Consider the following 22,306-nt stretch of genomic DNA (forward strand, 5'->3'; position numbering starts at 1 on the left):
GGGATCCAGATGCGAAGAGCCTCAACGCAGAGTGATTTCGGATCGGATCAGGCGACGTGTGGGTGGGTGCGGGCGGGGATCGGTGAGAGTTGTGGCGGGGCTGAGGGCGTTGGGGTGGGGGGGGGGATGAGGAGAGATGTTGAGAGCCAAGGCCAGGTCAAGCTGGTGCCTGGCATTTTGCCAGAAGGAGCGGTTCCTGCTGCCTGGGGTGCCCGCTATTGTTGTGCTCTCGCGGAGTTCCTGGAGAGTTCGCGTGGGCGGTGGGCGGCGTGTGGCTTGAGTTCTAAAACTACAGTTCGTTCCTGCTTGAATCTTCAAGTGGCTCCTGATTTGTGCCCAGCCAGACTGCGGCAGAGAGAGATTTCTGGGGGACCCAAAGGAAGATGATATCACTGCAAGGCCTTTGGAGTCCTTCGTGCGCTGCAATGGCGGCCGTGAGTGCCTAGGGGGCCGCGACGAGACACTCTTGGCAGAGGTGCCTTGGTGGCAGAGGTGCCTTGGTGTCCCATGGTTGGTGTGCGGGCGAGGTGCCTGCCGGCTTCCATGGAAGCGAAATGAGTGTGATGCGATGGAAGCGGAGGCACCGAGAAGTCTGGTGTCTGGCACGTTAGTGGGCGAAGGCGCATGGAACGAAGGGCGCTCCAGGGCAGAGCCAGCGCGGGGGCTGTGGGGTCCAGGCTTAGGTGTGTACAGCGGCGGCCTAGACGACGGGGCTGCCGGACCAAAAGGGGACCGAGCGCTGCATGGGCCGGGAATCGAACCCGGGCCTCCCGCGTGGCAGGCGAGAATTCTACCACTGAACCACCCATGCACCGATGGCAGGCACCTCCACGCAACCGCCGGACAGCGGTCACCGCCTGCGGTGAGGAGCTCCTGCTTGGGACCGGGACCAAGCGTTGGGGGCTGGATGGGCCGTTCCGAAAGGAGGGGCTCCAGGCATCCTGCCGGGGCCCCGGGGATGCGGCCGCCCGTGGGGTGTGTGCGTGCGTGTGCCCCCGCGCAGCGCTGGCGCGAACCTCCGGACCCTGCACCTTCCGGGCCAGCCCAGGCCCCCCAGACCGCCTTGTCCGCTGCCGCCTGAAGAAGCCAGGAGCCGGTCCAGGCTTTGCCCTCACGGGAACCCCAATCAGGCCAGGGGACCTGTGGCTCGGTGGCTGCCTCCGTCCACCCGCAAAGTCCCGGTCGCAGGAGCCCCGGACGGGTGAGGCGGGCCCCAACCAGCACCGACGTGGTGGGCTGGCCTTAGGCAGCCGCTGCCCACGTGGGGTTCGTGGCCGCGCCCAGGTGGTGGCGGCCGGGGCTCCGCCATCGCCGGCGGGGATCTAGGGGTTCTAGGGTTCTCTCCCTGCCACTCGCGAGGGCCACGGTCCCGGGACTGTGCTGTCTGGCCACGCCCGGTGACCCCACGGTGCGTGGCGAGCAGAGGTCTCGACTGCTGTGTTGTGGCGTGGCCGGCAGGCGTGAGTGGTTTGGAAAGGCCCTCCGGTGAAGGGGCCTGGCGGCCACAGTCTGGCACGACGGGAACGGGGTCCTCTGCAGGGCCGAGAGAGATAGGCGACGGGCGGGCGGGGGCCGATTTTGCCCACGGGAGAGATCCGGAAAGGGCCCGCGTGCGCTCCCCGCCGCAACCGAGCGGGCGCCGTCTTGTCGGTTGGGGTGGATGTCGACGGGTGGCTGGCGTGGCGGCGGGGCCGTGCATCGGAGAGTGTAGCCGGGAACAGGGAGGGGGCGACAGAGTCGAGCCAGAGGGCTTAAGCGTCGTCGCGGTGGGGTCGATGAGGAGGGGCGCTGGTCACAAGGACAGTTGGCAGAGGGCGGAAGGCGCAGGGTACTCAGGGTTGGGGTGGGGCGGGCATTATCTGCGCGGGTCCAGCGGGTCAGGGAGATGCGGGTGGCTGGCCAGGAAGAGAGCGGCTGTGGTGGGCGCTGGTGGACCCGGGCCAGGCAGCCTGGTTGTGTGTGTGTGTGTGTGTGTGTGTGTGGGCCGGGGGGGGGGGGGGTAGCCAAAAGGTGGGCCTGTCAGGAGTGGGATTCGAACCCACGCCTCCAGGGGAGACTGCGACCTGAACGCAGCGCCTTAGACCGCTCGGCCATCCTGACGGCGGGCCTGAGCGCCCGGCGGTTCGCCTGGCTGGGACCCGGCGTTGGCGCAGGTGTCCTTGGCCGGCACCGTGGTGCGCGGTGCCCGGCGGTCTGCGGGCGCCTTGGACGGACGGGCCTGGCGGGCCGGGAGCGAGCCAATTCTGCTCATCGGTGCGGTCGCGTCCCCCACCGAGCCCGGCCAGGTACCACTAACCGTCTGTGCTGGCAGGAGCCCACTCGGCGCATCGTGCTCCTCCTCCTGTCGGCGGCCGTGCTCGCTAGCTCCCTGGCCCCCCTGCTTACACCGACATTGGGATGCCCGCGCAGTGGGAAACCAGCAGGGCGCACAGGGTCCTTCTCCGGGCACCCGGCACCGGGCCAGGGCGTGGGCTAAGGCCAGGGCCAGGGCCAGGGCCAGGTGGTGTGGTGTCGGCTCCTTGACAGTGCCTCTGTGGCGTCCTGTTTTGGGCCAGCAGGGGCAAGAGGGCCGGGCTAGGCGTCGGAGAGGGGACCGGCGCCACGACGGCGGGCGCCGCAGTCCTCGTTAGTATAGTGGTGAGTATCCCCGCCTGTCACGCGGGAGACCGGGGTTCGATTCCCCGACGGGGAGGCAGTCGCCCTTTTTTGGGTGCTGGTCGCCGCCGCAGCTGCGCCCGGGCCTCTAGCTCTCCGTGCCGCCGTCGGCCCTCGGCGCCCCCTACTCTCCAGTTGGGCGCAGGATGCCACTTCCTCCCTGGCACGCCATCCTCGCGGTCCCCCGTCCACCCCCCTCCCCAGGCATCCGTGCCTTCCTCCTCGCCCGCGGCTCTGTCGCCACAGACGAGCGCCCGCGCCCCGAGTGGGTTTGGCAAAGGGTTTCCTGCCCACGGGCACGGGCTGGGTCGCTGGAGGGGAGAAGGCCCTGTGCGGGCGGACCGCGGCCTCGCCGCCCTGCGCGCCGGTTCAGGGCGTCGTCCCGAGAGGAGACGGCCCCGGCGCCGACGCCGGGGCGCCTCTCGGCAGCCCGGGGCCAGCGTGGATCGGCTCTCGCGGCCGGATGGCGTTGGTGGTATAGTGGTGAGCATAGCTGCCTTCCAAGCAGTTGACCCGGGTTCGATTCCCGGCCAACGCAGCGAATCGACCTTTTGACGGCGCCAACCGGGCCCTGGCCCCCGCTAGCTAGCGTGACCTCCTGCTGGCGGGCGGATGTGGGGAAGGAGTCCAGGCGAGGCTTCACTTCGAAAGGCAAGGCCAGGCGGGCGACCCGAGGCGAGGCGAGGCGAAGCAGGCCGGAGGGCCAGCGTAGCATTCTTTTGAGGGTGCCCCCAGCATCAGGGTGGGTCGCTGGTGACCGGCAGCCCCTGGCGGGAGGCTGCACCAGATTGCCATGTAAAGCCACCGGGACCCACGGGGACGGCGCCCGGTGCACAGGTAGCGCCCAGCACTTGGGACCGAGGCGCTGGCCGCAGATGGCACGCGCACGGAAGCGGCAGCCCCATGCTCCCTGGTGGTCTAGTGGTTAGGATTCGGCGCTCTCACCGCCGCGGCCCGGGTTCGATTCCCGGTCAGGGAAGCCTTTCTTCTTCCTCCTCGCGCCACGCCTCTCTCTCCCCTTTTGGCCAAGGCCTTGGTCCGCTCGCTCACACCACGCGTGCCCGAAGACCGACCCTTATGGACGCCCGCCACACGCGGCGTCCAGCCTCACTGACACTTGCCACTCTGAGCCCTCCCAACATTTATGCCTTTTCACTTTCTCCCCTCGCCCTGGCCGTCGCCCGCTTGCGACAGTTCTTCCCGGCCCTGGCCACCACCGACATCACCATCACCACCACCCAAAGACACACCTATGCTTGAGCGCGCGCGGGTGCACGCCGCGCTCCGACTGCGATAACTGAGGGGAAATTTGGAACTCACCGCCGGTGAACTTAGATGCTCCAGAAACCCTCTAGGCTTCGCCTGCTGAGTCTCCTGCTCTCTGGCGAGCCTGCAATCAGCTTGGACCGTGAGCGCATCCCCAGGACTCCCCTATCAAGACTCGAGACTTGAGTCTTCCCCCAGCTCCTTCGTGTGCCTGGGCCCCCTCGTGACAAGCCCTCTCTGTTCTCTCGGTTGCTGCCGCGTGTGCTCAGTGACTGGGGGCGCTCATGGCGGGCGAAAGGAGCCGGGTTCCGGAACCCACTCGCTGGCTCTGGTGTCTGGCCCCGGAAAGGTTCTGGATTTCCTCCTCAGAGCTGCTTGGGTGAGGCCAAGCCTGGCGCCTGACACATCACCGCTTCCCATCCTGGGGGATCCCCTCCGACCGGGTCGGCCGCGTGGCAGGGCCCGGATGCCACGGCCGCCACTGGTGCCAGGGCCTGAGCGCCGGGCGGGGGTCTGCGCTTCAGCTGTGTCCGCGGCTTTGGCCGGGATGCCGACAGAGCGGGTGGGAGCCCACACCCGGGTCAGGATGCCTGTTAGAGTCTGTAAACAAGTCAAAATAACACCTGGCATTTTGCCAGGGGAATGTTAAAGTTCCTAAACAAGTCTGGATGGTGCCTGGCAAAATGCCAGAGGGAGTGGTTTGAGAAGTAACAAAAGCGAGCCATTAAGTGTGGAGATTCCTTATTGGTTGACTGATGTATCTAGTTTATGCTAATTAGATAAGCTGTGTGGAATGTGTAAATACTGCTCCTGTCCTGCAATAAACGGCTTCCACTCCGGCTGTATCAACGTATACAAGTTGTTCGTCACCCCCCCGGTTCGTTTGCTGCAGCCGGACTGCGGCAGATGCCCGAGAGTGACAGGCGCGAAAAGGAATGTGGAGAGGCCCGGCGAGCCGGAGCACAAGAGCGGCGGCGGAGGCGGGCAGGCGGGCGCCCACTTACCAGTGCCTTGACCCAGGCGGGCGGGAGCCGGTGGCGGTGGCGACTCACGGGTTTCGGGATAGACTTGTAGCCGACCCTGGGTGTGAAAGGAGTCCCACGGCCCCCTGCCCCCTGCCCCCGTCTCAGGGGCGAAAGAGCAAACAGAGAACGCCCCCACCACCACCACAACCACTAGGTTGGACTGCCTAGTTTCCCACTCCTGCCCGGCCGCACGTCCATCCACTAAGCTCTTGATCCCTTCTCTGCCCAGCCCGGCTCGGGACACGCTGGGTGGCCCCTGCCGAAAGCCAGCGGCAGCGCTTTTGAGTCAGTGCTGTAGAGGCTTCCAAGGAACTTTGCTTGGCTTCCAAGGGGACGCCCAGGCAACGGGCACCAATCTGCCCGCTGGCCCGACTTCCCTCCAGGACGACGGGTGCCCTAGCCCGCAACCCGCCACTGCCGGGATACCCGGGCTTGCCTTCGTCGGGCGGGGTGGGGGTGGGAGTGGGAGGGAGCGGTCTCGGGGAAGCTCCCAAGCCCGAGGGTCGTGGGTGCGTGACAGTGACGAGAGGAAGCGACCATTCTCTCGGGTGTCATCCCTGGCGGTGGTCGGGCAAAGGCCATGGCACGGAAAGAGTGCAGGACGCAGGGTCTTCACGCGCCGTGCCAGGCGCCAGCGGGCTGAGAGGTGGGAGCCAGTTGCTGTAGCCGGGACTGGGGGTTGTGTGGGCGAAGCGCTGGCTGCGTGGAAAGGGGCAGGGAGTGCGGCCTGTCGGTGAGGCGGGGTTCGGGCCGACAGCCCGCGGGTGTGCAGGGGGTTGTTGTGGAGGCGGGGGTGGGGGGGTGGGGCGCGCCGGGCGTGCGCCCGTGACGTGCCGATCGGTCTGCCGGGTCCGGGTGTCGGAACTGAGGAGTCCGAAGGAGGCCAGGACGACGGGGGTCCGTGAGCGGTCGGCTCGGGGGCCCGTGGGGGAAGACCAAGGAGGACTGTCGATGCCAGTCTGCGGGGAGGAGGCGCCCACGAGCGGATTGGGCGTGGGTCCGAGAGGCCGCTCCCCCGTTGGAGATAGGGGTGCCGTGCACGGAAGGTGGCAGGAGAGCGACGAGTGGGTGCGTGGGTGGGGTGGGGCTGGGCGGGCAGGGGGAGCGTGTCTAGGTGAGGTGTCCAAAAGCGGGTAGGGAAGGCACGCGGGCCGGGGTCCCCGGGTGCTTGGGATCCAGATGCGAAGAGCCTCAACGCAGAGTGATTTCGGATCGGATCAGGCGACGTGTGGGTGGGTGCGGGCGGGGATCGGTGAGAGTTGTGGCGGGGCTGAGGGCGTTGGGGTGGGGGGGGGGATGAGGAGAGATGTTGAGAGCCACGGCCAGGTCAAGCTGGTGCCTGGCATTTTGCCAGAAGGAGCGGTTCCTGCTGCCTCGGGTGCCCGCTATTGTTGTGCTCTCGCGGAGTTCCTGGAGAGTTCGCGTGGGCGGTGGGCGGCGTGCGGCGTGAGTTCTAAAACTACAGTTCGTTCCTGCTTGAATCTTCAAGTGGCTCCTGATTTGTGCCCAGCCAGACTGCGGCAGAGAGAGATTTCTGGGGGACCCAAAGGAAGATGATATCACTGCAAGGCCTTTGGAGTCCTTCGTGCGCTGCAATGGCGGCCGTGAGTGCCTAGGGGGCCGCGACGAGACACTCTTGGCAGAGGTGCCTTGGTGGCAGAGGTGCCTTGGTGTCCCATGGTTGGTGTGCGGGCGAGGTGCCTGCCGGCTTCCATGGAAGCGAAATGAGTGTGATGCGATGGAAGCGGAGGCACCGAGAAGTCTGGTGTCTGGCACGTTAGTGGGCGAAGGCGCATGGAACGAAGGGCGCTCCAGGGCAGAGCCAGCGCGGGGGCTGTGGGGTCCAGGCTTAGGTGTGTACAGCGGCGGCCTAGACGACGGGGCTGCCGGACCAAAAGGGGACCGAGCGCTGCATGGGCCGGGAATCGAACCCGGGCCTCCCGCGTGGCAGGCGAGAATTCTACCACTGAACCACCCATGCACCGATGGCAGGCACCTCCACGCAACCGCCGGACAGCGGTCACCGCCTGCGGTGAGGAGCTCCTGCTTGGGACCGGGACCAAGCGTTGGGGGCTGGATGGGCCGTTCCGAAAGGAGGGGCTCCAGGCATCCTGCCGGGGCCCCGGGGATGCGGCCGCCCGTGGGGTGTGTGCGTGCGTGTGCCCCCGCGCAGCGCTGGCGCGAACCTCCGGACCCTGCACCTTCCGGGCCAGCCCAGGCCCCCCAGACCGCCTTGTCCGCTGCCGCCTGAAGAAGCCAGGAGCCGGTCCAGGCTTTGCCCTCACGGGAACCCCAATCAGGCCAGGGGACCTGTGGCTCGGTGGCTGCCTCCGTCCACCCGCAAAGTCCCGGTCGCAGGAGCCCCGGACGGGTGAGGCGGGCCCCAACCAGCACCGACGTGGTGGGCTGGCCTTAGGCAGCCGCTGCCCACGTGGGGTTCGTGGCCGCGCCCAGGTGGTGGCGGCCGGGGCTCCGCCATCGCCGGCGGGGATCTAGGGGTTCTAGGGTTCTCTCCCTGCCACTCGCGAGGGCCACGGTCCCGGGACTGTGCTGTCTGGCCACGCCCGGTGACCCCACGGTGCGTGGCGAGCAGAGGTCTCGACTGCTGTGTTGTGGCGTGGCCGGCAGGCGTGAGTGGTTTGGAAAGGCCCTCCGGTGAAGGGGCCTGGCGGCCACAGTCTGGCACGACGGGAACGGGGTCCTCTGCAGGGCCGAGAGAGATAGGCGACGGGCGGGCGGGGGCCGATTTTGCCCACGGGAGAGATCCGGAAAGGGCCCGCGTGCGCTCCCCGCCGCAACCGAGCGGGCGCCGTCTTGTCGGTTGGGGTGGATGTCGACGGGTGGCTGGCGTGGCGGCGGGGCCGTGCATCGGAGAGTGTAGCCGGGAACAGGGAGGGGGCGACAGAGTCGAGCCAGAGGGCTTAAGCGTCGTCGCGGTGGGGTCGATGAGGAGGGGCGCTGGTCACAAGGACAGTTGGCAGAGGGCGGAAGGCGCAGGGTACTCAGGGTTGGGGTGGGGCGGGCATTATCTGCGCGGGTCCAGCGGGTCAGGGAGATGCGGGTGGCTGGCCAGGAAGAGAGCGGCTGTGGTGGGCGCTGGTGGACCCGGGCCAGGCAGCCTGGTTGTGTGTGTGTGTGTGTGTGTGTGTGTGGGCCGGGGGGGGGGGGGGGTAGCCAAAAGGTGGGCCTGTCAGGAGTGGGATTCGAACCCACGCCTCCAGGGGAGACTGCGACCTGAACGCAGCGCCTTAGACCGCTCGGCCATCCTGACGGCGGGCCTGAGCGCCCGGCGGTTCGCCTGGCTGGGACCCGGCGTTGGCGCAGGTGTCCTTGGCCGGCACCGTGGTGCGCGGTGCCCGGCGGTCTGCGGGCGCCTTGGACGGACGGGCCTGGCGGGCCGGGAGCGAGCCAATTCCGCTCATCGGTGCGGTCGCGTCCCCCACCGAGCCCGGCCAGGTACCACTAACCGTCTGTGCTGGCAGGAGCCCACTCGGCGCATCGTGCTCCTCCTCCTGTCGGCGGCCGTGCTCGCTAGCTCCCTGGCCCCCCTGCTTACACCGACATTGGGATGCCCGCGCAGTGGGAAACCAGCAGGGCGCACAGGGTCCTTCTCCGGGCACCCGGCACCGGGCCAGGGCGTGGGCTAAGGCCAGGGCCAGGGCCAGGGCCAGGTGGTGTGGTGTCGGCTCCTTGACAGTGCCTCTGTGGCGTCCTGTTTTGGGCCAGCAGGGGCAAGAGGGCCGGGCTAGGCGTCGGAGAGGGGACCGGCGCCACGACGGCGGGCGCCGCCGTCCTCGTTAGTATAGTGGTGAGTATCCCCGCCTGTCACGCGGGAGACCGGGGTTCGATTCCCCGACGGGGAGGCAGTCGCCCTTTTTTGGGTGCTGGTCGCCGCCGCAGCTGCGCCCGGGCCTCTAGCTCTCCGTGCCGCCGTCGGCCCTCGGCGCCCCCTACTCTCCAGTTGGGCGCAGGATGCCACTTCCTCCCTGGCACGCCGTCCTCGCGGTCCCCCGTCCACCCCCCTCCCCAGGCATCCGTGCCTTCCTCCTCGCCCGCGGCTCTGTCGCCACAGACGAGCGCCCGCGCCCCGAGTGGGTTTGGCAAAGGGTTTCCTGCCCACGGGCACGGGCTGGGTCGCTGGAGGGGAGAAGGCCCTGTGCGGGCGGACCGCGGCCTCGCCGCCCTGCGCGCCGGTTCAGGGCGTCGTCCCGAGAGGAGACGGCCCCGGCGCCGACGCCGGGGCGCCTCTCGGCAGCCCGGGGCCAGCGTGGAGCGGCTCTCGCGGCCGGATGGCGTTGGTGGTATAGTGGTGAGCATAGCTGCCTTCCAAGCAGTTGACCCGGGTTCGATTCCCGGCCAACGCAGCGAATCGACCTTTTGACGGCGCCAACCGGGCCCTGGCCCCCGCTAGCTAGCGTGACCTCCTGCTGGCGGGCGGATGTGGGGAAGGAGTCCAGGCGAGGCTTCACTTCGAAAGGCAAGGCCAGGCGGGCGACCCGAGGCGAGGCGAGGCGAAGCAGGCCGGAGGGCCAGCGTAGCATTCTTTTGAGGGTGCCCCCAGCATCAGGGTGGGTCGCTGGTGACCGGCAGCGCCTGGCGGGAGGCTGCACCAGATTGCCATGTAAAGCCACCGGGACCCACGGGGACGGCGCCCGGTGCACAGGTAGCGCCCAGCACTTGGGACCGAGGCGCTGGCCGCAGATGGCACGCGCACGGAAGCGGCAGCCCCATGCTCCCTGGTGGTCTAGTGGTTAGGATTCGGCGCTCTCACCGCCGCGGCCCGGGTTCGATTCCCGGTCAGGGAAGCCTTTCTTCTTCCTCCTCGCGCCACGCCTCTCTCTCCCCTTTTGGCCAAGGCCTTGGTCCGCTCGCTCACACCACGCGTGCCCGAAGACCGACCCTTATGGACGCCCGCCACACGCGGCGTCCAGCCTCACTGACACTTGCCACTCTGAGCCCTCCCAACATTTATGCCTTTTCACTTTCTCCCCTCGCCCTGGCCGTCGCCCGCTTGCGACAGTTCTTCCCGGCCCTGGCCACCACCGACATCACCATCACCACCACCCAAAGACACACCTATGCTTGAGCGCGCGCGGGTGCACGCCGCGCTCCGACTGCGATAACTGAGGGGAAATTTGGAACTCACCGCCGGTGAACTTAGATGCTCCAGAAACCCTCTAGGCTTCGCCTGCTGAGTCTCCTGCTCTCTGGCGAGCCTGCAATCAGCTTGGACCGTGAGCGCATCCCCAGGACTCCCCTATCAAGACTCGAGACTTGAGTCTTCCCCCAGCTCCTTCGTGTGCCTGGGCCCCCTCGTGACAAGCCCTCTCTGTTCTCTCGGTTGCTGCCGCGTGTGCTCAGTGACTGGGGGCGCTCATGGCGGGCGAAAGGAGCCGGGTTCCGGAACCCACTCGCTGGCTCTGGTGTCTGGCCCCGGAAAGGTTCTGGATTTCCTCCTCAGAGCTGCTTGGGTGAGGCCAAGCCTGGCGCCTGACACATCACCGCTTCCCATCCTGGGGGATCCCCTCCGACCGGGTCGGCCGCGTGGCAGGGCCCGGATGCCACGGCCGCCACTGGTGCCAGGGCCTGAGCGCCGGGCGGGGGTCTGCGCTTCAGCTGTGTCCGCGGCTTTGGCCGGGATGCCGACAGAGCGGGTGGGAGCCCACACCCGGGTCAGGATGCCTGTTAGAGTCTGTAAACAAGTCAAAATAACACCTGGCATTTTGCCAGGGGAATGTTAAAGTTCCTAAACAAGTCTGGATGGTGCCTGGCAAAATGCCAGAGGGAGTGGTTTGAGAAGTAACAAAAGCGAGCCATTAAGTGTGGAGATTCCTTATTGGTTGACTGATGTATCTAGTTTATGCTAATTAGATAAGCTGTGTGGAATGTGTAAATACTGCTCCTGTCCTGCAATAAACGGCTTCCACTCCGGCTGTATCAACGTATACAAGTTGTTCGTCACCCCCCGGTTCGTTTGCTGCAGCCGGACTGCGGCAGATGCCCGAGAGTGACAGGCGCGAAAAGGAATGTGGAGAGGCCCGGCGAGCCGGAGCACAAGAGCGGCGGCGGAGGCGGGCAGGCGGGCGCCCACTTACCAGTGCCTTGACCCAGGCGGGCGGGAGCCGGTGGCGGTGGCGACTCACGGGTTTCGGGATAGACTTGTAGCCGACCCTGGGTGTGAAAGGAGTCCCACGGCCCCCTGCCCCCTGCCCCCGTCTCAGGGGCGAAAGAGCAAACAGAGAACGCCCCCACCACCACCACAACCACTAGGTTGGACTGCCTAGTTTCCCACTCCTGCCCGGCCGCACGTCCATCCACTAAGCTCTTGATCCCTTCTCTGCCCAGCCCGGCTCGGGACACGCTGGGTGGCCCCTGCCGAAAGCCAGCGGCAGCGCTTTTGAGTCAGTGCTGTAGAGGCTTCCAAGGAACTTTGCTTGGCTTCCAAGGGGACGCCCAGGCAACGGGCACCAATCTGCCCGCTGGCCCGACTTCCCTCCAGGACGACGGGTGCCCTAGCCCGCAACCCGCCACTGCCGGGATACCCGGGCTTGCCTTCGTCGGGCGGGGTGGGGGTGGGAGTGGGAGGGAGCGGTCTCGGGGAAGCTCCCAAGCCCGAGGGTCGTGGGTGCGTGACAGTGACGAGAGGAAGCGACCATTCTCTCGGGTGTCATCCCTGGCGGTGGTCGGGCAAAGGCCATGGCACGGAAAGAGTGCAGGACGCAGGGTCTTCACGCGCCGTGCCAGGCGCCAGCGGGCTGAGAGGTGGGAGCCAGTTGCTGTAGCCGGGACTGGGGGTTGTGTGGGCGAAGCGCTGGCTGCGTGGAAAGGGGCAGGGAGTGCGGCCTGTCGGTGAGGCGGGGTTCGGGCCGACAGCCCGCGGGTGTGCAGGGGGTTGTTGTGGAGGCGGGGGTGGGGGGTGGGGCGCGCCGGGCGGGCGCCCGTGACGTGCCGATCGGTCTGCCGGGTCCGGGTGTCGGAACTGAGGAGTCCGAAGGAGGCCAGGACGACGGGGGTCCGTGAGCGGTCGGCTCGGGGGCCCGTGGGGGAAGACCAAGGAGGACTGTCGATGCCAGTCTGCGGGGAGGAGGCGCCCACGAGCGGATTGGGCGTGGGTCCGAGAGGCCGCTCCCCCGTTGGAGATAGGGGTGCCGTGCACGGAAGGTGGCAGGAGAGCGACGAGTGGGTGCGTGGGTGGGGTGGGGCTGGGCGGGCAGGGGGAGCGTGTCTAGGTGAGGTGTCCAAAAGCGGGTAGGGAAGGCACGCGGGCCGGGGTCCCCGGGTGCTTGGGATCCAGATGCGAAGAGCCTCAACGCAGAGTGATTTCGGATCGGATCAGGCGACGTGTGGGTGGGTGCGGGCGGGGATCGGTGAGAGTTGTGGCGGGGCTGAGGGCGTTGGGGTGGGGGGGGGATGAGGAGAGATGTTGAGAGCCACGGCCAGGTCAAGCTGGTGCCTGGCATTTTGCCAGAAGGAGCGGTTCCTGCTGCCTCGGGTGCCCGCTATTGTTGTGCTCTCGCGGAGTTCCTGGAGAGTTCGCGTGGGCGGTGGGCGGCGTGCGGCGTGAGTTCTAAAACTACAGTTCGTTCCTGCTTGAATCTTCAAGTGGCTCCTGATTTGTGCCCAGCCAGACTGCGGCAGAGAGAGATTTCTGGGGGACCCAAAGGAAGATGATATCACTGCAAGGCCTTTGGAGTCCTTCGTGCGCTGCAATGGCGGCCGTGAGTGCCTAGGGGGCCGCGACGAGACACTCTTGGCAGAGGTGCCTTGGTGGCAGAGGTGCCTTGGTGTCCCATGGTTGGTGTGCGGGCGAGGTGCCTGCCGGCTTCCATGGAAGCGAAATGAGTGTGATGCGATGGAAGCCGAGGCACCGAGAAGTCTGGTGTCTGGCACGTTAGTGGGCGAAGGCGCATGGGAACGAAGGGCGCTCCAGGGCAGAGCCAGCGCGGGGGCTGTGGGGTCCAGGCTTAGGTGTGTACAGCGGCGGCCTAGACGACGGGGCTGCCGGACCAAAAGGGGACCGAGCGCTGCATGGGGCCGGGAATCGAACCCGGGCCTCCCGCGTGGCAGGCGAGAATTCTACCACTGAACCACCCATGCACCGATGGCAGGCACCTCCACGCAACCGCCGGACAGCGGTCACCGCCTGCGGTGAGGAGCTCCTGCTTGGGACCGGGACCAAGCGTTGGGGCTGGATGGGCCGTTCCGAAAGGAGGGGCTCCAGGCATCCTGCCGGGGCCCCGGGGATGCGGCCGCCCGTGGGGTGTGTGCGTGCGTGTGCCCCCGCGCAGCGCTGGCGCGAACCTCCGGACCCTGCACCTTCCGGGCCAGCCCAGGCCCCCCAGACCGCCTTGTCCGCTGCCGCCTGAAGAAGCCAGGAGCCGGTCCAGGCTTTGCCCTCACGGGAACCCCAATCAGGCCAGGGGACCTGTGGCTCGGTGGCTGCCTCCGTCCACCCGCAAAGTCCCGGTCGCAGGAGCCCCGGACGGGTGAGGCGGGCCCCAACCAGCACCGACGTGGTGGGCTGGCCTTAGGCAGCCGCTGCCCACGTGGGGTTCGTGGCCGCCGCGCCCAGGTGGTCGCGGCCGGGGCTCCGCCATCGCCGGCGGGGATCTAGGGGTTCTAGGGTTCTCTCCTGCCACTCGCGAGGGCCATGGTCCCGGGACTGTGCTGTCTGGCCACGCCCGGTGACCCCACGGTGCGTGGCGAGCAGAGGTCTCGACTGCTGTGTTGTGGCGTGGCCGGCAGGCGTGAGTGGTTTGGAAAGGCCCTCCGGTGAAGGGGCCTGGCGGCCACAGTCTGGCACGACGGGAACGGGGTCCTCTGCAGGGCCGAGAGAGATAGGCGACGGGCGGGCGGGGGCCGATTTTGCCCACGGGAGAGATCCGGAAAGGGCCCGCGTGCGCTCCCCGCCGCAACCGAGCGGGCGCCGTCTTGTCGGTTGGGGTGGATGTCGACGGGTGGCTGGCGTGGCGGCGGGGGCCGTGCATCGGAGAGTGTAGCCGGGAACAGGGAGGGGGGCGACAGAGTCGAGCCAGAGGGCTTAAGCGTCGTCGTCGCGGTGGGGTCGATGAGGAGGGGCGCTGGTCACAAGTTGGCAGAGGGCGGAAGGCGCAGGGTACTCAGGGTTGGGGGTGGGGCGGGCATTATCTGCGCGGGTCCAGCGGGTCAGGGAGATGCGGGTGGCCGGCCAGGAAGAGAGCGGCTGTGGTGGGCGCTGGTGGACCCGGGCCAGGCAGCCTGGTTGTGTGTGTGTGTGTGTGTGTGTGTGTGTGTGTGTGTGTGTCGGGGTGGGGGGTGTAGCCAAAAGGTGGGCCTGTCAGGAGTGGGATTCGAACCCAGCCTCCAGGGGAGACTGCGACCTGAACGCAGCGCCTTAGACCGCTCGGCCATCCTGACGGCGGGCCTGAGCGCCCGGCGGTTCGCCTGGCTGGGACCCGGCGTTGGCGCAGGTGTCCTTGGCCGGCACCGTGGTGCGCGGTGCCCGGCGGTCTGCGGGCGCCTTGGACGGACGGGCCTGTCGGGCCGGGAGCGAGCCAATTCCGCTCATCGGTGCGGTCGCGTCCCCCACCGAGCCCGGCCAGGTACCACTAACCGTCCGTGCTGGCAGGAGCCCACCCGGCGCATCGTGCTCCTCCTCCTGTCGGCGGCCGTGCTCGCTAGCTCCCTGGCCCCCCTGCTTACACCGACATTGGGATGCCCGCGCAGTGGGAAACCAGCAGGGCGCACAGGGTCCTTCTCCGGGCACCGGGCACCCGGCACCGGGCCAGGGCGTGGGCTAAGGCCAGGGCCAGGGCCAGGGCCAGGTGGGTGGTGTCGGGCTCCTTGACAGTGCCTCTGTGGCGTCCTGTTTTGGGCCAGCAGGGGCAAGAGGGCCGGGCTAGGCGTCGGAGAGGGGACCGGCGCCACGACGGCGGGCGCCGCCGTCCTCGTTAGTATAGTGGTGAGTATCCCGCCTGTCACGCGGGAGACCGGGTTCGATTCCCCGACGGGGAGGCAGTCGCCCCTTTTTTGGGTGCTGGTCGCCGCCGCAGCTGCGCCCGGGCCTCTAGCTCTCCGTGCCGCCGTCAGCCCTCGGCGCCCCCTGCTCTCCAGTTGGGCGCAGGATGCCACTTCCTCCCTGGCACGCCGTCCTCGCGGTCCCCCGTCCACCCCCCTCCCCAGGCATCCGTGCCTTCCTCCTCGCCCGCGGCTCTGTCGCCACAGACGAGCACCCGCGCCCCGAGTGGGTTTGGCAAAGGGTTTCCTGCCAACGGGCACGGGCTGGGTCGCTGGAGGGGAGAAGGCCCTGTGCGGGCGGACCGCGGCCTCGCCGCCCTGCGCGCCGGTTCAGGGCGTCGTCCCGAGAGGAGACGGCCGCGGCGCCGACGCCGGGGCGCCTCTCGGCAGCCCGGGCCAGCGTGGAGCGGCTCTCGCGGCCGGATGGCGTTGGTGGTATAGTGGTGAGCATAGCTGCCTTCCAAGCAGTTGACCCGGGTTCGATTCCCGGCCAACGCAGCGAATCGACCTTTTGACGGCGCCAACCGGCCTGGCCCCCGCTAGCTAGCGTGACCTCCTGCTGGCGGGCGGATGTGGGGAAGGAGTCCAGGCGAGGCTTCACTTCGAAAGGCAAGGCCAGGCGGGCGACCCGAGGCGAGGCGAGGCGAAGCAAAGCGAAGCAGGCCGGAGGGCGAGCATAGCATTCTTTTGAGGGTGCCCCCAGCATCAGGGGTGGGTCGCTGGTGACCGGCAGCCCCTGGCGGGAGGCTGCACCAGGTTGCCATGTAAAGCCACCGGGACCCACGGGGACGGCGCCCGGTGCACAGGTAGCGCCCAGCACTTGGGACCGAGGCGCTGGCCGCAGATGGCACGCGCACGGAAGCGGCAGCCCCATGCTCCCTGGTGGTCTAGTGGTTAGGATTCGGCGCTCTCACCGCCGCGGCCCGGGTTCGATTCCCGGTCAGGGAAGCCTTTCTTTTCTTCTTCCTCCTCGCGCCACGCCTCTCTCTCCCCTTTTGGCCAAGGCCTTGGTCCGCTCGCTCACACCACGCGTGCCCGAAGACCGACCCTTATGGACGCCCGCCACACGCGGCGTCCAGCCTCACTGACACTTGCCACTCTGAGCCCTCCAACATTTATGCCTTTTCACTTTCTCCCCTCGTCCTGGCCGTCGCCCGCCTCCGACAGTTCTTCCCGGCCCTGGCCACCACCGACATCACCATCACCACCACCCAAAGACACACCTATGCTTGAGCGCGCGCGGGTGCACGCCGCGCTCCGACTGCGATAACTGAGGGGAAATTTGGAACTCACCGCCGGTGAACTTAGATCTCCAGAAACCCTCTAGCTTCGCCTGCTGAGTCTCCTGCTCTCTGGCGAGCCTGGCAATCAGCTTGGACCGTGAGCGCATCCCCAGGACTCCCCTATCAAGACTCGAGACTTGAGTCTTCCCCAGCTCCTTCGTGTGCCTGGGCCCCCTGTGACAAGCCCTCTCTGTTCTCTCGGTGCTGCCGCCGTGTGCTCAGTGACTGGGGGCGCTCATGGGCGGCGAAAGGAGCCGGGTTCCGGAACCCACTCGCTGGCTCTGGTGTCTGGCCCCGGAAAGGTTCTGGATTTCCTCCTCAGAGCTGCTTGGGTGAGGCCAAGCCTGGCGCCTGACACATCACCGCTTCCCATCCTGGGGGATCCCCTCCGACCGGGTCGGCCGCGTGGCAGGGCCCGGATGCCACGCCGCCACTGGTGCCAGGGCCTGAGCGCCGGGCGGGGGTCTGCGCTTCAGCTGTGTCCGCGGCTTTGGCCGGGATGCCGACAGAGCGGGTGGGAGCCCACACCCGGGTCAGGATGCCTGTTAGAGTCTGTAAACAAGTCAAAATAACACCTGGCATTTTGCCAGGGAATGTTAAAGTTCCTAAACAAGTCTGGATGGTGCCTGGCAAAATGCCAGAGGGAGTGGTTTGAGAAGTACAAAAGCGAGCCATTAAGTGTGGAGATTCCTTATTGGTTGACTGATGTATCTAGTTTATGCTAATTAGATAAGCTGTGTGGAATGTATAAATACTGCTCCTGTCCTGCAATAAACGGCTTCCACTCCTGCCGTATCAACGTATACAAGTTGTTCGTCACCCCCCGGTTCGTTTGCTGCAGCCGGACTGCGGCAGATGCCCGAGAGTGACAGGCGCGAAAAGGAATGTGGAGAGGGCCCGGCGAGCCGGAGCACAAGAGCGGCGGCGGAGGCGGGCAGGCGGGCGCCCACTTATCAGTGCCTTGACCCAGGCGGGCGGGAGCCGGTGGCGGTGGCGACTCACGGGTTTCGGGATAGACTTGTAGCCGACCCTGGGTGTGAAAGGAGTCCCACGGCCCCCTGCCCCCTGCCCCCGCCTCAGGGCGAAAGAGCAAACAGAGAACGCCCCCACCACCACCACCACTAGGTTGGACTGCCTAGTTTCCACTCCTGCCCGGCCGCACGTCCATCCACTAAGCTCTTGATCCCTTCTCTGCCCAGCCTGGCTCGGGACACGCTGGGTGGCCCCTGCGAAAGCCAGCGGCAGCGCTTTTGAGTCAGTGCTGTAGAGGCTTCCAAGGAACTTTGGCTTGGCTTCCAAGGGGACGCCCAGGCAACGGGCACCAATCTGCCCGCTGGCCCGACTTCCCTCCAGGACGACGGGTGCCCTAGCCCGCAACCCGCCACTGCCGGGATACCCGGGCTTGCCTTCGTCGGGCGGGGTGGGGGTGGGAGTGGGAGGGAGCGGTCTCGGGGAAGCTCCCAAGCCCGAGGGTCGTGGGTGCGTGACAGTGACGAGAGGAAGCGACCATTCTCTCGGGTGTCATCCCTGGCGGTGGTCGGGCAAAGGCCATGGCACGGAAAGAGTGCAGGACGCAGGGTCTTCACGCGCCGTGCCAGGCGCCAGCGGGCTGAGAGGTGGGAGCCAGTTGCTGTAGCCGGGACTGGGGGTGTGTGGCGAAGCGCTGGCTGCGTGGAAAGGGGCAGGGAGTGCGGCCTGTCGGTGAGCGGGGTTCGGGCCGACAGCCCGCGGGTGTGCAGGGGGTTGTTGTGGAGGCGGGGGTGGGGGGGTGGGGCGCGCCAGGCGGGCGCCCTGACGTGCCGATCGGTCTGCCGGGTCCGGGGTGTCGGAACTGAGGAGTCCGAAGGAGGCCAGGACGACGGGGGTCCGTGAGCGGTCGGCTCGGGGGCCCGTGGGGGAAGACCAAGGGAGGACTGTCGATGCCAGTCTGCGGGGAGGAGGCGCCCACGGAGCGGATTGGGCGTGGGTCCGAGAGGCCGCTCCCCCGTTGGAGATAGGGGTGCCGTGCACGGAAGGTGGCAGGAGAGCGACGAGTGGGTGCGTGGGTGGGGTGGGGCTGGGCGGGCAGGGGGAGCGTGTCTAGGTGAGGTGTCCAAAAGCGGGTAGGGAAGGCACGCGGGCCGGGGTCCCCGGGTGCTTGGATCCAGATGCGAAGAGCCTCAACGCAGAGTGATTTCGGATCGGATCAGGCGACGTGTGGGTGGGTGCGGGCGGGGATCGGTGAGAGTTGTGGCGGGGCTGAGGGCGTTGGGGTGGGGGGGGGATGAGGAGAGATGTTGAGAGCCAAGGCCAGGTCAAGCTGGTGCCTGGCATTTTGCCAGAAGGAGCGGTTCCTGCTGCCTGGGGTGCCCGCTATTGTTGTGCTCTCGCGGAGTTCCTGGAGAGTTCGCGTGGGCGGTGGGCGGCGTGTGGCTTGAGTTCTAAAACTACAGTTCGTTCCTGCTTGAATCTTCAAGTGGCTCCTGATTTGTGCCCAGCCAGACTGCGGCAGAGAGAGATTTCTGGGGGACCCAAAGGGAAGATGATATCACTGCAAGGCCTTTGGAGTCCTTCGTGCGCTGCAATGGCGGCCGTGAGTGCCTAGGGGGCCGCGACGAGACACTCTTGGCAGAGGTGCCTTGGTGGCAGAGGTGCCTTGGTGTCCCATGGTTGGTGTGCGGGCGAGGTGCCTGCCGGCTTCCATGGAAGCGAAATGAGTGTGATGCGATGGAAGCGGAGGCACCGAGAAGTCTGGTGTCTGGCACGTTAGTGGGCGAAGGCGCATGGAACGAAGGGCGCTCCAGGGCAGAGCCAGCGCGGGGGCTGTGGGGTCCAGGCTTAGGTGTGTACAGCGGCGGCCTAGACGACGGGGCTGCCGGACCAAAAGGGACCGAGCGCTGCATGGGCCGGGAATCGAACCCGGGCCCTCCCGCGTGGCAGGCGAGAATTTCTACCACTGAACCACCCATGCACCGATGGCAGGCACCTCCACGCAACCGCCGGACAGCGGTCACCGCCTGCGGTGAGGAGCTCCTGCTTGGGACCGGGACCAAGCGTTGGGGGCTGGATGGGCCGTTCCGAAAGGAGGGGCTCCAGGCATCCTGCCGGGGCCCCGGGGATGCGGCCGCCCGTGGGGTGTGTGCGTGCGTGTGCCCCCGCGCCAGCGCTGGCGCGAACCTCCGGACCCTGCACCTTCCGGGCCAGCCCAGGCCCCCCAGACCGCCTTGTCCGCTGCCGCCTGAAGAAGCCAGGAGCCGGTCCAGGCTTTGCCCTCACGGGAACCCCAATCAGGCCAGGGGACCTGTGGCTCGGTGGCTGCCTCCGTCCACCCGCAAAGTCCCGGTCGCAGGAGCCCCGGACGGGTGAGGCGGGCCCCAACCAGCACCGACGTGGTGGGCTGGCCTTAGGCAGCCGCTGCCCACGTGGGGTTCGTGGCCGCCGCGCCCAGGTGGTCGCGGCCGGGGCTCCGCCATCGCCGGCGGGGATCTAGGGGTTCTAGGGTTCTCTCCCTGCCACTCGCGAGGGCCACGGTCCCGGGACTGTGCTGTCTGGCCACGCCCGGTGACCCCACGGTGCGTGGCGAGCAGAGGTCTCGACTGCTGTGTTGTGGCGTGGCCGGCAGGCGTGAGTGGTTTGGAAAGGCCCTCCGGTGAAGGGGCCTGGCGGCCACAGTCTGGCACGACGGGAACGGGGTCCTCTGCAGGGCCGAGAGAGATAGGCGACGGGCGGGCGGGGGCCGATTTTGCCCACGGGAGAGATCCGGAAAGGGCCCGCGTGCGCTCCCCGCCGCAACCGAGCGGGCGCCGTCTTGTCGGTTGGGGTGGATGTCGACGGGTGGCTGGCGTGGCGGCGGGGCCGTGCATCGGAGAGTGTAGCCGGGAACAGGGAGGGGGCGACAGAGTCGAGCCAGAGGGCTTAAGCGTCGTCGTCGCGGTGGGGTCGATGAGGAGGGGCGCTGGTCACAAGTTGGCAGAGGGCGGAAGGCGCAGGGTACTCAGGGTTGGGGTGGGGCGGGCATTATCTGCGCGGGTCCAGCGGGTCAGGGAGATGCGGGTGGCCGGCCAGGAAGAGAGCGGCTGTGGTGGGCGCTGGTGGACCCGGGCCAGGCAGCCTGGTGTGTGTGTGTGTTGTGTGTGTGGTGTGTTTGTGTGTGTGTGGTGTGTCGGGGTGGGGGGGTGTAGCCAAAAGGTGGGCCTGTCAGGAGTGGGATTCGAACCCACGCCTCCAGGGGAGACTGCGACCTGAACGCAGCGCCTTAGACCGCTCGGCCATCCTGACGGCGGGCCTGAGCGCCCGGCGGTTCGCCTGGCTGGGACCCGGCGTTGGCGCAGGTGTCCTTGGCCGGCACCGTGGTGCGCGGTGCCCGGCGGTCTGCGGGCGCCTTGGACGGACGGGCCTGTCGGGCCCGGGAGCGAGCCAATTCCGCTCATCGGTGCGGTCGCGTCCCCCACCGAGCCCGGCCAGGTACCACTAACCGTCCGTGCTGGCAGGAGCCCACCCGGCGCATCGTGCTCCTCCTCCTGTCGGCGGCCGTGCTCGCTAGCTCCCTGGCCCCCTGCTTACACCGACATTGGGATGCCCGCGCAGTGGGAAACCAGCAGGGCGCACAGGGTCCTTCTCCGGGCACCGGGCACCCGGCACCGGGCCAGGGCGTGGGCTAAGGCCAGGGCCAGGGCCAGGGCCAGGTGGTGTGGTGTCGGCTCCTTGACAGTGCCTCTGTGGCGTCCTGTTTTGGGCCAGCAGGGGCAAGAGGGCCGGGCTAGGCGTCGGAGAGGGGACCGGCGCCACGACGGCGGGCGCCGCCGTCCTCGTTAGTATAGTGGTGAGTATCCCCGCCTGTCACGCGGGAGACCGGGGTTCGATTCCCCGACGGGGAGGCAGTCGCCCTTTTTTGGGTGCTGGTCGCCGCCGCAGCTGCGCCCGGGCCTCTAGCTCTCCGTGCCGCCGTCGGCCCTCGGCGCCCCCTGCTCTCCAGTTGGGCGCAGGATGCCACTTCCTCCCTGGCACGCCGTCCTCGCGGTCCCCCGTCAACCCCCCTCCCCAGGCATCCGTGCCTTCCTCCTCGCCCGCGGCTCTGTCGCCACAGACGAGCACCCGCGCCCCGAGTGGGTTTGGCAAAGGGTTTCTGCCAACGGGCACGGGCTGGGTCGCTGGAGGGGAGAAGGCCCTGTGCGGGCGGACCGCGGCCTCGCCGCCCTGCGCGCCGGTTCAGGGCGTCGTCCCGAGAGGAGACGGCCGCGGCGCCGACGCCGGGGCGCCTCTCGGCAGCCCGGGGCCAGCGTGGAGCGGCTCTCGCGGCCGGATGGCGTTGGTGGTATAGTGGTGAGCATAGCTGCCTTCCAAGCAGTTGACCCGGGTTCGATTCCCGGCCAACGCAGCGAATCGACCTTTTGACGGCGCCAACCGGGCCCTGGCCCCCGCTAGCTAGCGTGACCTCCTGCTGGCGGGCGGATGTGGGGAAGGAGTCCAGGCGAGGCTTCACTTCGAAAGGCAAGGCCAGGCGGGCGACCCGAGGCGAGGCGAGGCGAAGCAAAGCGAAGCAGGCCGGAGGGCGAGCATAGCATTCTTTTGAGGGTGCCCCCAGCATCAGGGGTGGGTCGCTGGTGACCGGCAGCCCCTGACGGGAGGCTGCACCAGGTTGCCATGTAAAGCCACCGGGACCCACGGGGACGGCGCCCGGTGCACAGGTAGCGCCCAGCACTTGGGACCGAGGCGCTGGCCGCAGATGGCACGCGCACGGAAGCGGCAGCCCCATGCTCCCTGGTGGTCTAGTGGTTAGGATTCGGCGCTCTCACCGCCGCGGCCCGGGTTCGATTCCCGGTCAGGGAAGCCTTTCTTTTCTTCTTCCTCCTCGCGCCACGCCTCTCTCTCCCCTTTTGGCCAAGGCCTTGGTCCGCTCGCTCACACCACGCGTGCCCCGAAGACCGACCCTTATGGACGCCCGCCACACGCGGCGTCCAGCCTCACTGACACTTGCCACTCTGAGCCCTCCCAACATTTATGCCTTTTCACTTTCTCCCCTCGTCCTGGCCGTCGCCCGCCTCCGACAGTTCTTCCCGGCCCTGGCCCCACCGACATCACCATCACCACCACCCAAAGACA

The 22,306-nt window shown here is 67.8% G+C and overlaps 19 non-coding genes across 19 annotated transcripts; 11 read left to right on the forward strand and 8 right to left on the reverse strand.

Annotated features, from left to right (window-relative positions):
- Nucleotides 1-740: 740 nt before the first annotated feature.
- Nucleotides 741-811, reverse strand: Trnag-gcc (transfer RNA glycine (anticodon GCC)). The gene has a single exon. It is a non-coding gene; the product is annotated as a tRNA-Gly (tRNA).
- Nucleotides 812-2,017: 1,206 nt separating this feature from the next.
- Trnal-cag (transfer RNA leucine (anticodon CAG)) lies at nt 2,018-2,100 on the reverse strand. The gene has a single exon. It is a non-coding gene; the product is annotated as a tRNA-Leu (tRNA).
- Nucleotides 2,101-2,620: 520 nt separating this feature from the next.
- Trnad-guc (transfer RNA aspartic acid (anticodon GUC)) lies at nt 2,621-2,692 on the forward strand. The gene has a single exon. It is a non-coding gene; the product is annotated as a tRNA-Asp (tRNA).
- A 429-nt stretch (nt 2,693-3,121) lies between these two features.
- Nucleotides 3,122-3,193, forward strand: Trnag-ucc (transfer RNA glycine (anticodon UCC)). Its single transcript has one exon. It is a non-coding gene; the product is annotated as a tRNA-Gly (tRNA).
- A 369-nt stretch (nt 3,194-3,562) lies between these two features.
- On the forward strand, nt 3,563-3,634 carry Trnae-cuc (transfer RNA glutamic acid (anticodon CUC)). Its single transcript has one exon. It is a non-coding gene; the product is annotated as a tRNA-Glu (tRNA).
- A 3,222-nt stretch (nt 3,635-6,856) lies between these two features.
- On the reverse strand, nt 6,857-6,927 carry Trnag-gcc (transfer RNA glycine (anticodon GCC)). Its single transcript has one exon. It is a non-coding gene; the product is annotated as a tRNA-Gly (tRNA).
- A 1,207-nt stretch (nt 6,928-8,134) lies between these two features.
- Trnal-cag (transfer RNA leucine (anticodon CAG)) lies at nt 8,135-8,217 on the reverse strand. Its single transcript has one exon. It is a non-coding gene; the product is annotated as a tRNA-Leu (tRNA).
- A 520-nt stretch (nt 8,218-8,737) lies between these two features.
- Trnad-guc (transfer RNA aspartic acid (anticodon GUC)) lies at nt 8,738-8,809 on the forward strand. The gene has a single exon. It is a non-coding gene; the product is annotated as a tRNA-Asp (tRNA).
- Nucleotides 8,810-9,238: 429 nt separating this feature from the next.
- On the forward strand, nt 9,239-9,310 carry Trnag-ucc (transfer RNA glycine (anticodon UCC)). The gene has a single exon. It is a non-coding gene; the product is annotated as a tRNA-Gly (tRNA).
- Nucleotides 9,311-9,679: 369 nt separating this feature from the next.
- Trnae-cuc (transfer RNA glutamic acid (anticodon CUC)) lies at nt 9,680-9,751 on the forward strand. Its single transcript has one exon. It is a non-coding gene; the product is annotated as a tRNA-Glu (tRNA).
- Nucleotides 9,752-12,971: 3,220 nt separating this feature from the next.
- Trnag-gcc (transfer RNA glycine (anticodon GCC)) lies at nt 12,972-13,043 on the reverse strand. Its single transcript has one exon. It is a non-coding gene; the product is annotated as a tRNA-Gly (tRNA).
- Nucleotides 13,044-14,260: 1,217 nt separating this feature from the next.
- On the reverse strand, nt 14,261-14,342 carry Trnal-cag (transfer RNA leucine (anticodon CAG)). The gene has a single exon. It is a non-coding gene; the product is annotated as a tRNA-Leu (tRNA).
- Nucleotides 14,343-15,368: 1,026 nt separating this feature from the next.
- Trnag-ucc (transfer RNA glycine (anticodon UCC)) lies at nt 15,369-15,440 on the forward strand. Its single transcript has one exon. It is a non-coding gene; the product is annotated as a tRNA-Gly (tRNA).
- A 378-nt stretch (nt 15,441-15,818) lies between these two features.
- On the forward strand, nt 15,819-15,890 carry Trnae-cuc (transfer RNA glutamic acid (anticodon CUC)). Its single transcript has one exon. It is a non-coding gene; the product is annotated as a tRNA-Glu (tRNA).
- Nucleotides 15,891-19,102: 3,212 nt separating this feature from the next.
- Trnag-gcc (transfer RNA glycine (anticodon GCC)) lies at nt 19,103-19,175 on the reverse strand. Its single transcript has one exon. It is a non-coding gene; the product is annotated as a tRNA-Gly (tRNA).
- A 1,224-nt stretch (nt 19,176-20,399) lies between these two features.
- On the reverse strand, nt 20,400-20,482 carry Trnal-cag (transfer RNA leucine (anticodon CAG)). The gene has a single exon. It is a non-coding gene; the product is annotated as a tRNA-Leu (tRNA).
- Nucleotides 20,483-21,009: 527 nt separating this feature from the next.
- Nucleotides 21,010-21,081, forward strand: Trnad-guc (transfer RNA aspartic acid (anticodon GUC)). The gene has a single exon. It is a non-coding gene; the product is annotated as a tRNA-Asp (tRNA).
- A 428-nt stretch (nt 21,082-21,509) lies between these two features.
- Nucleotides 21,510-21,581, forward strand: Trnag-ucc (transfer RNA glycine (anticodon UCC)). Its single transcript has one exon. It is a non-coding gene; the product is annotated as a tRNA-Gly (tRNA).
- A 380-nt stretch (nt 21,582-21,961) lies between these two features.
- On the forward strand, nt 21,962-22,033 carry Trnae-cuc (transfer RNA glutamic acid (anticodon CUC)). Its single transcript has one exon. It is a non-coding gene; the product is annotated as a tRNA-Glu (tRNA).
- Nucleotides 22,034-22,306: the final 273 nt, after the last annotated feature.

The sequence above is a fragment of the Marmota flaviventris genome, unplaced genomic scaffold, assembly GCF_047511675.1.
Source record: "Marmota flaviventris isolate mMarFla1 unplaced genomic scaffold, mMarFla1.hap1 Scaffold_547, whole genome shotgun sequence".
Classification (NCBI taxonomy): Eukaryota; Metazoa; Chordata; class Mammalia; order Rodentia; family Sciuridae; genus Marmota; species Marmota flaviventris.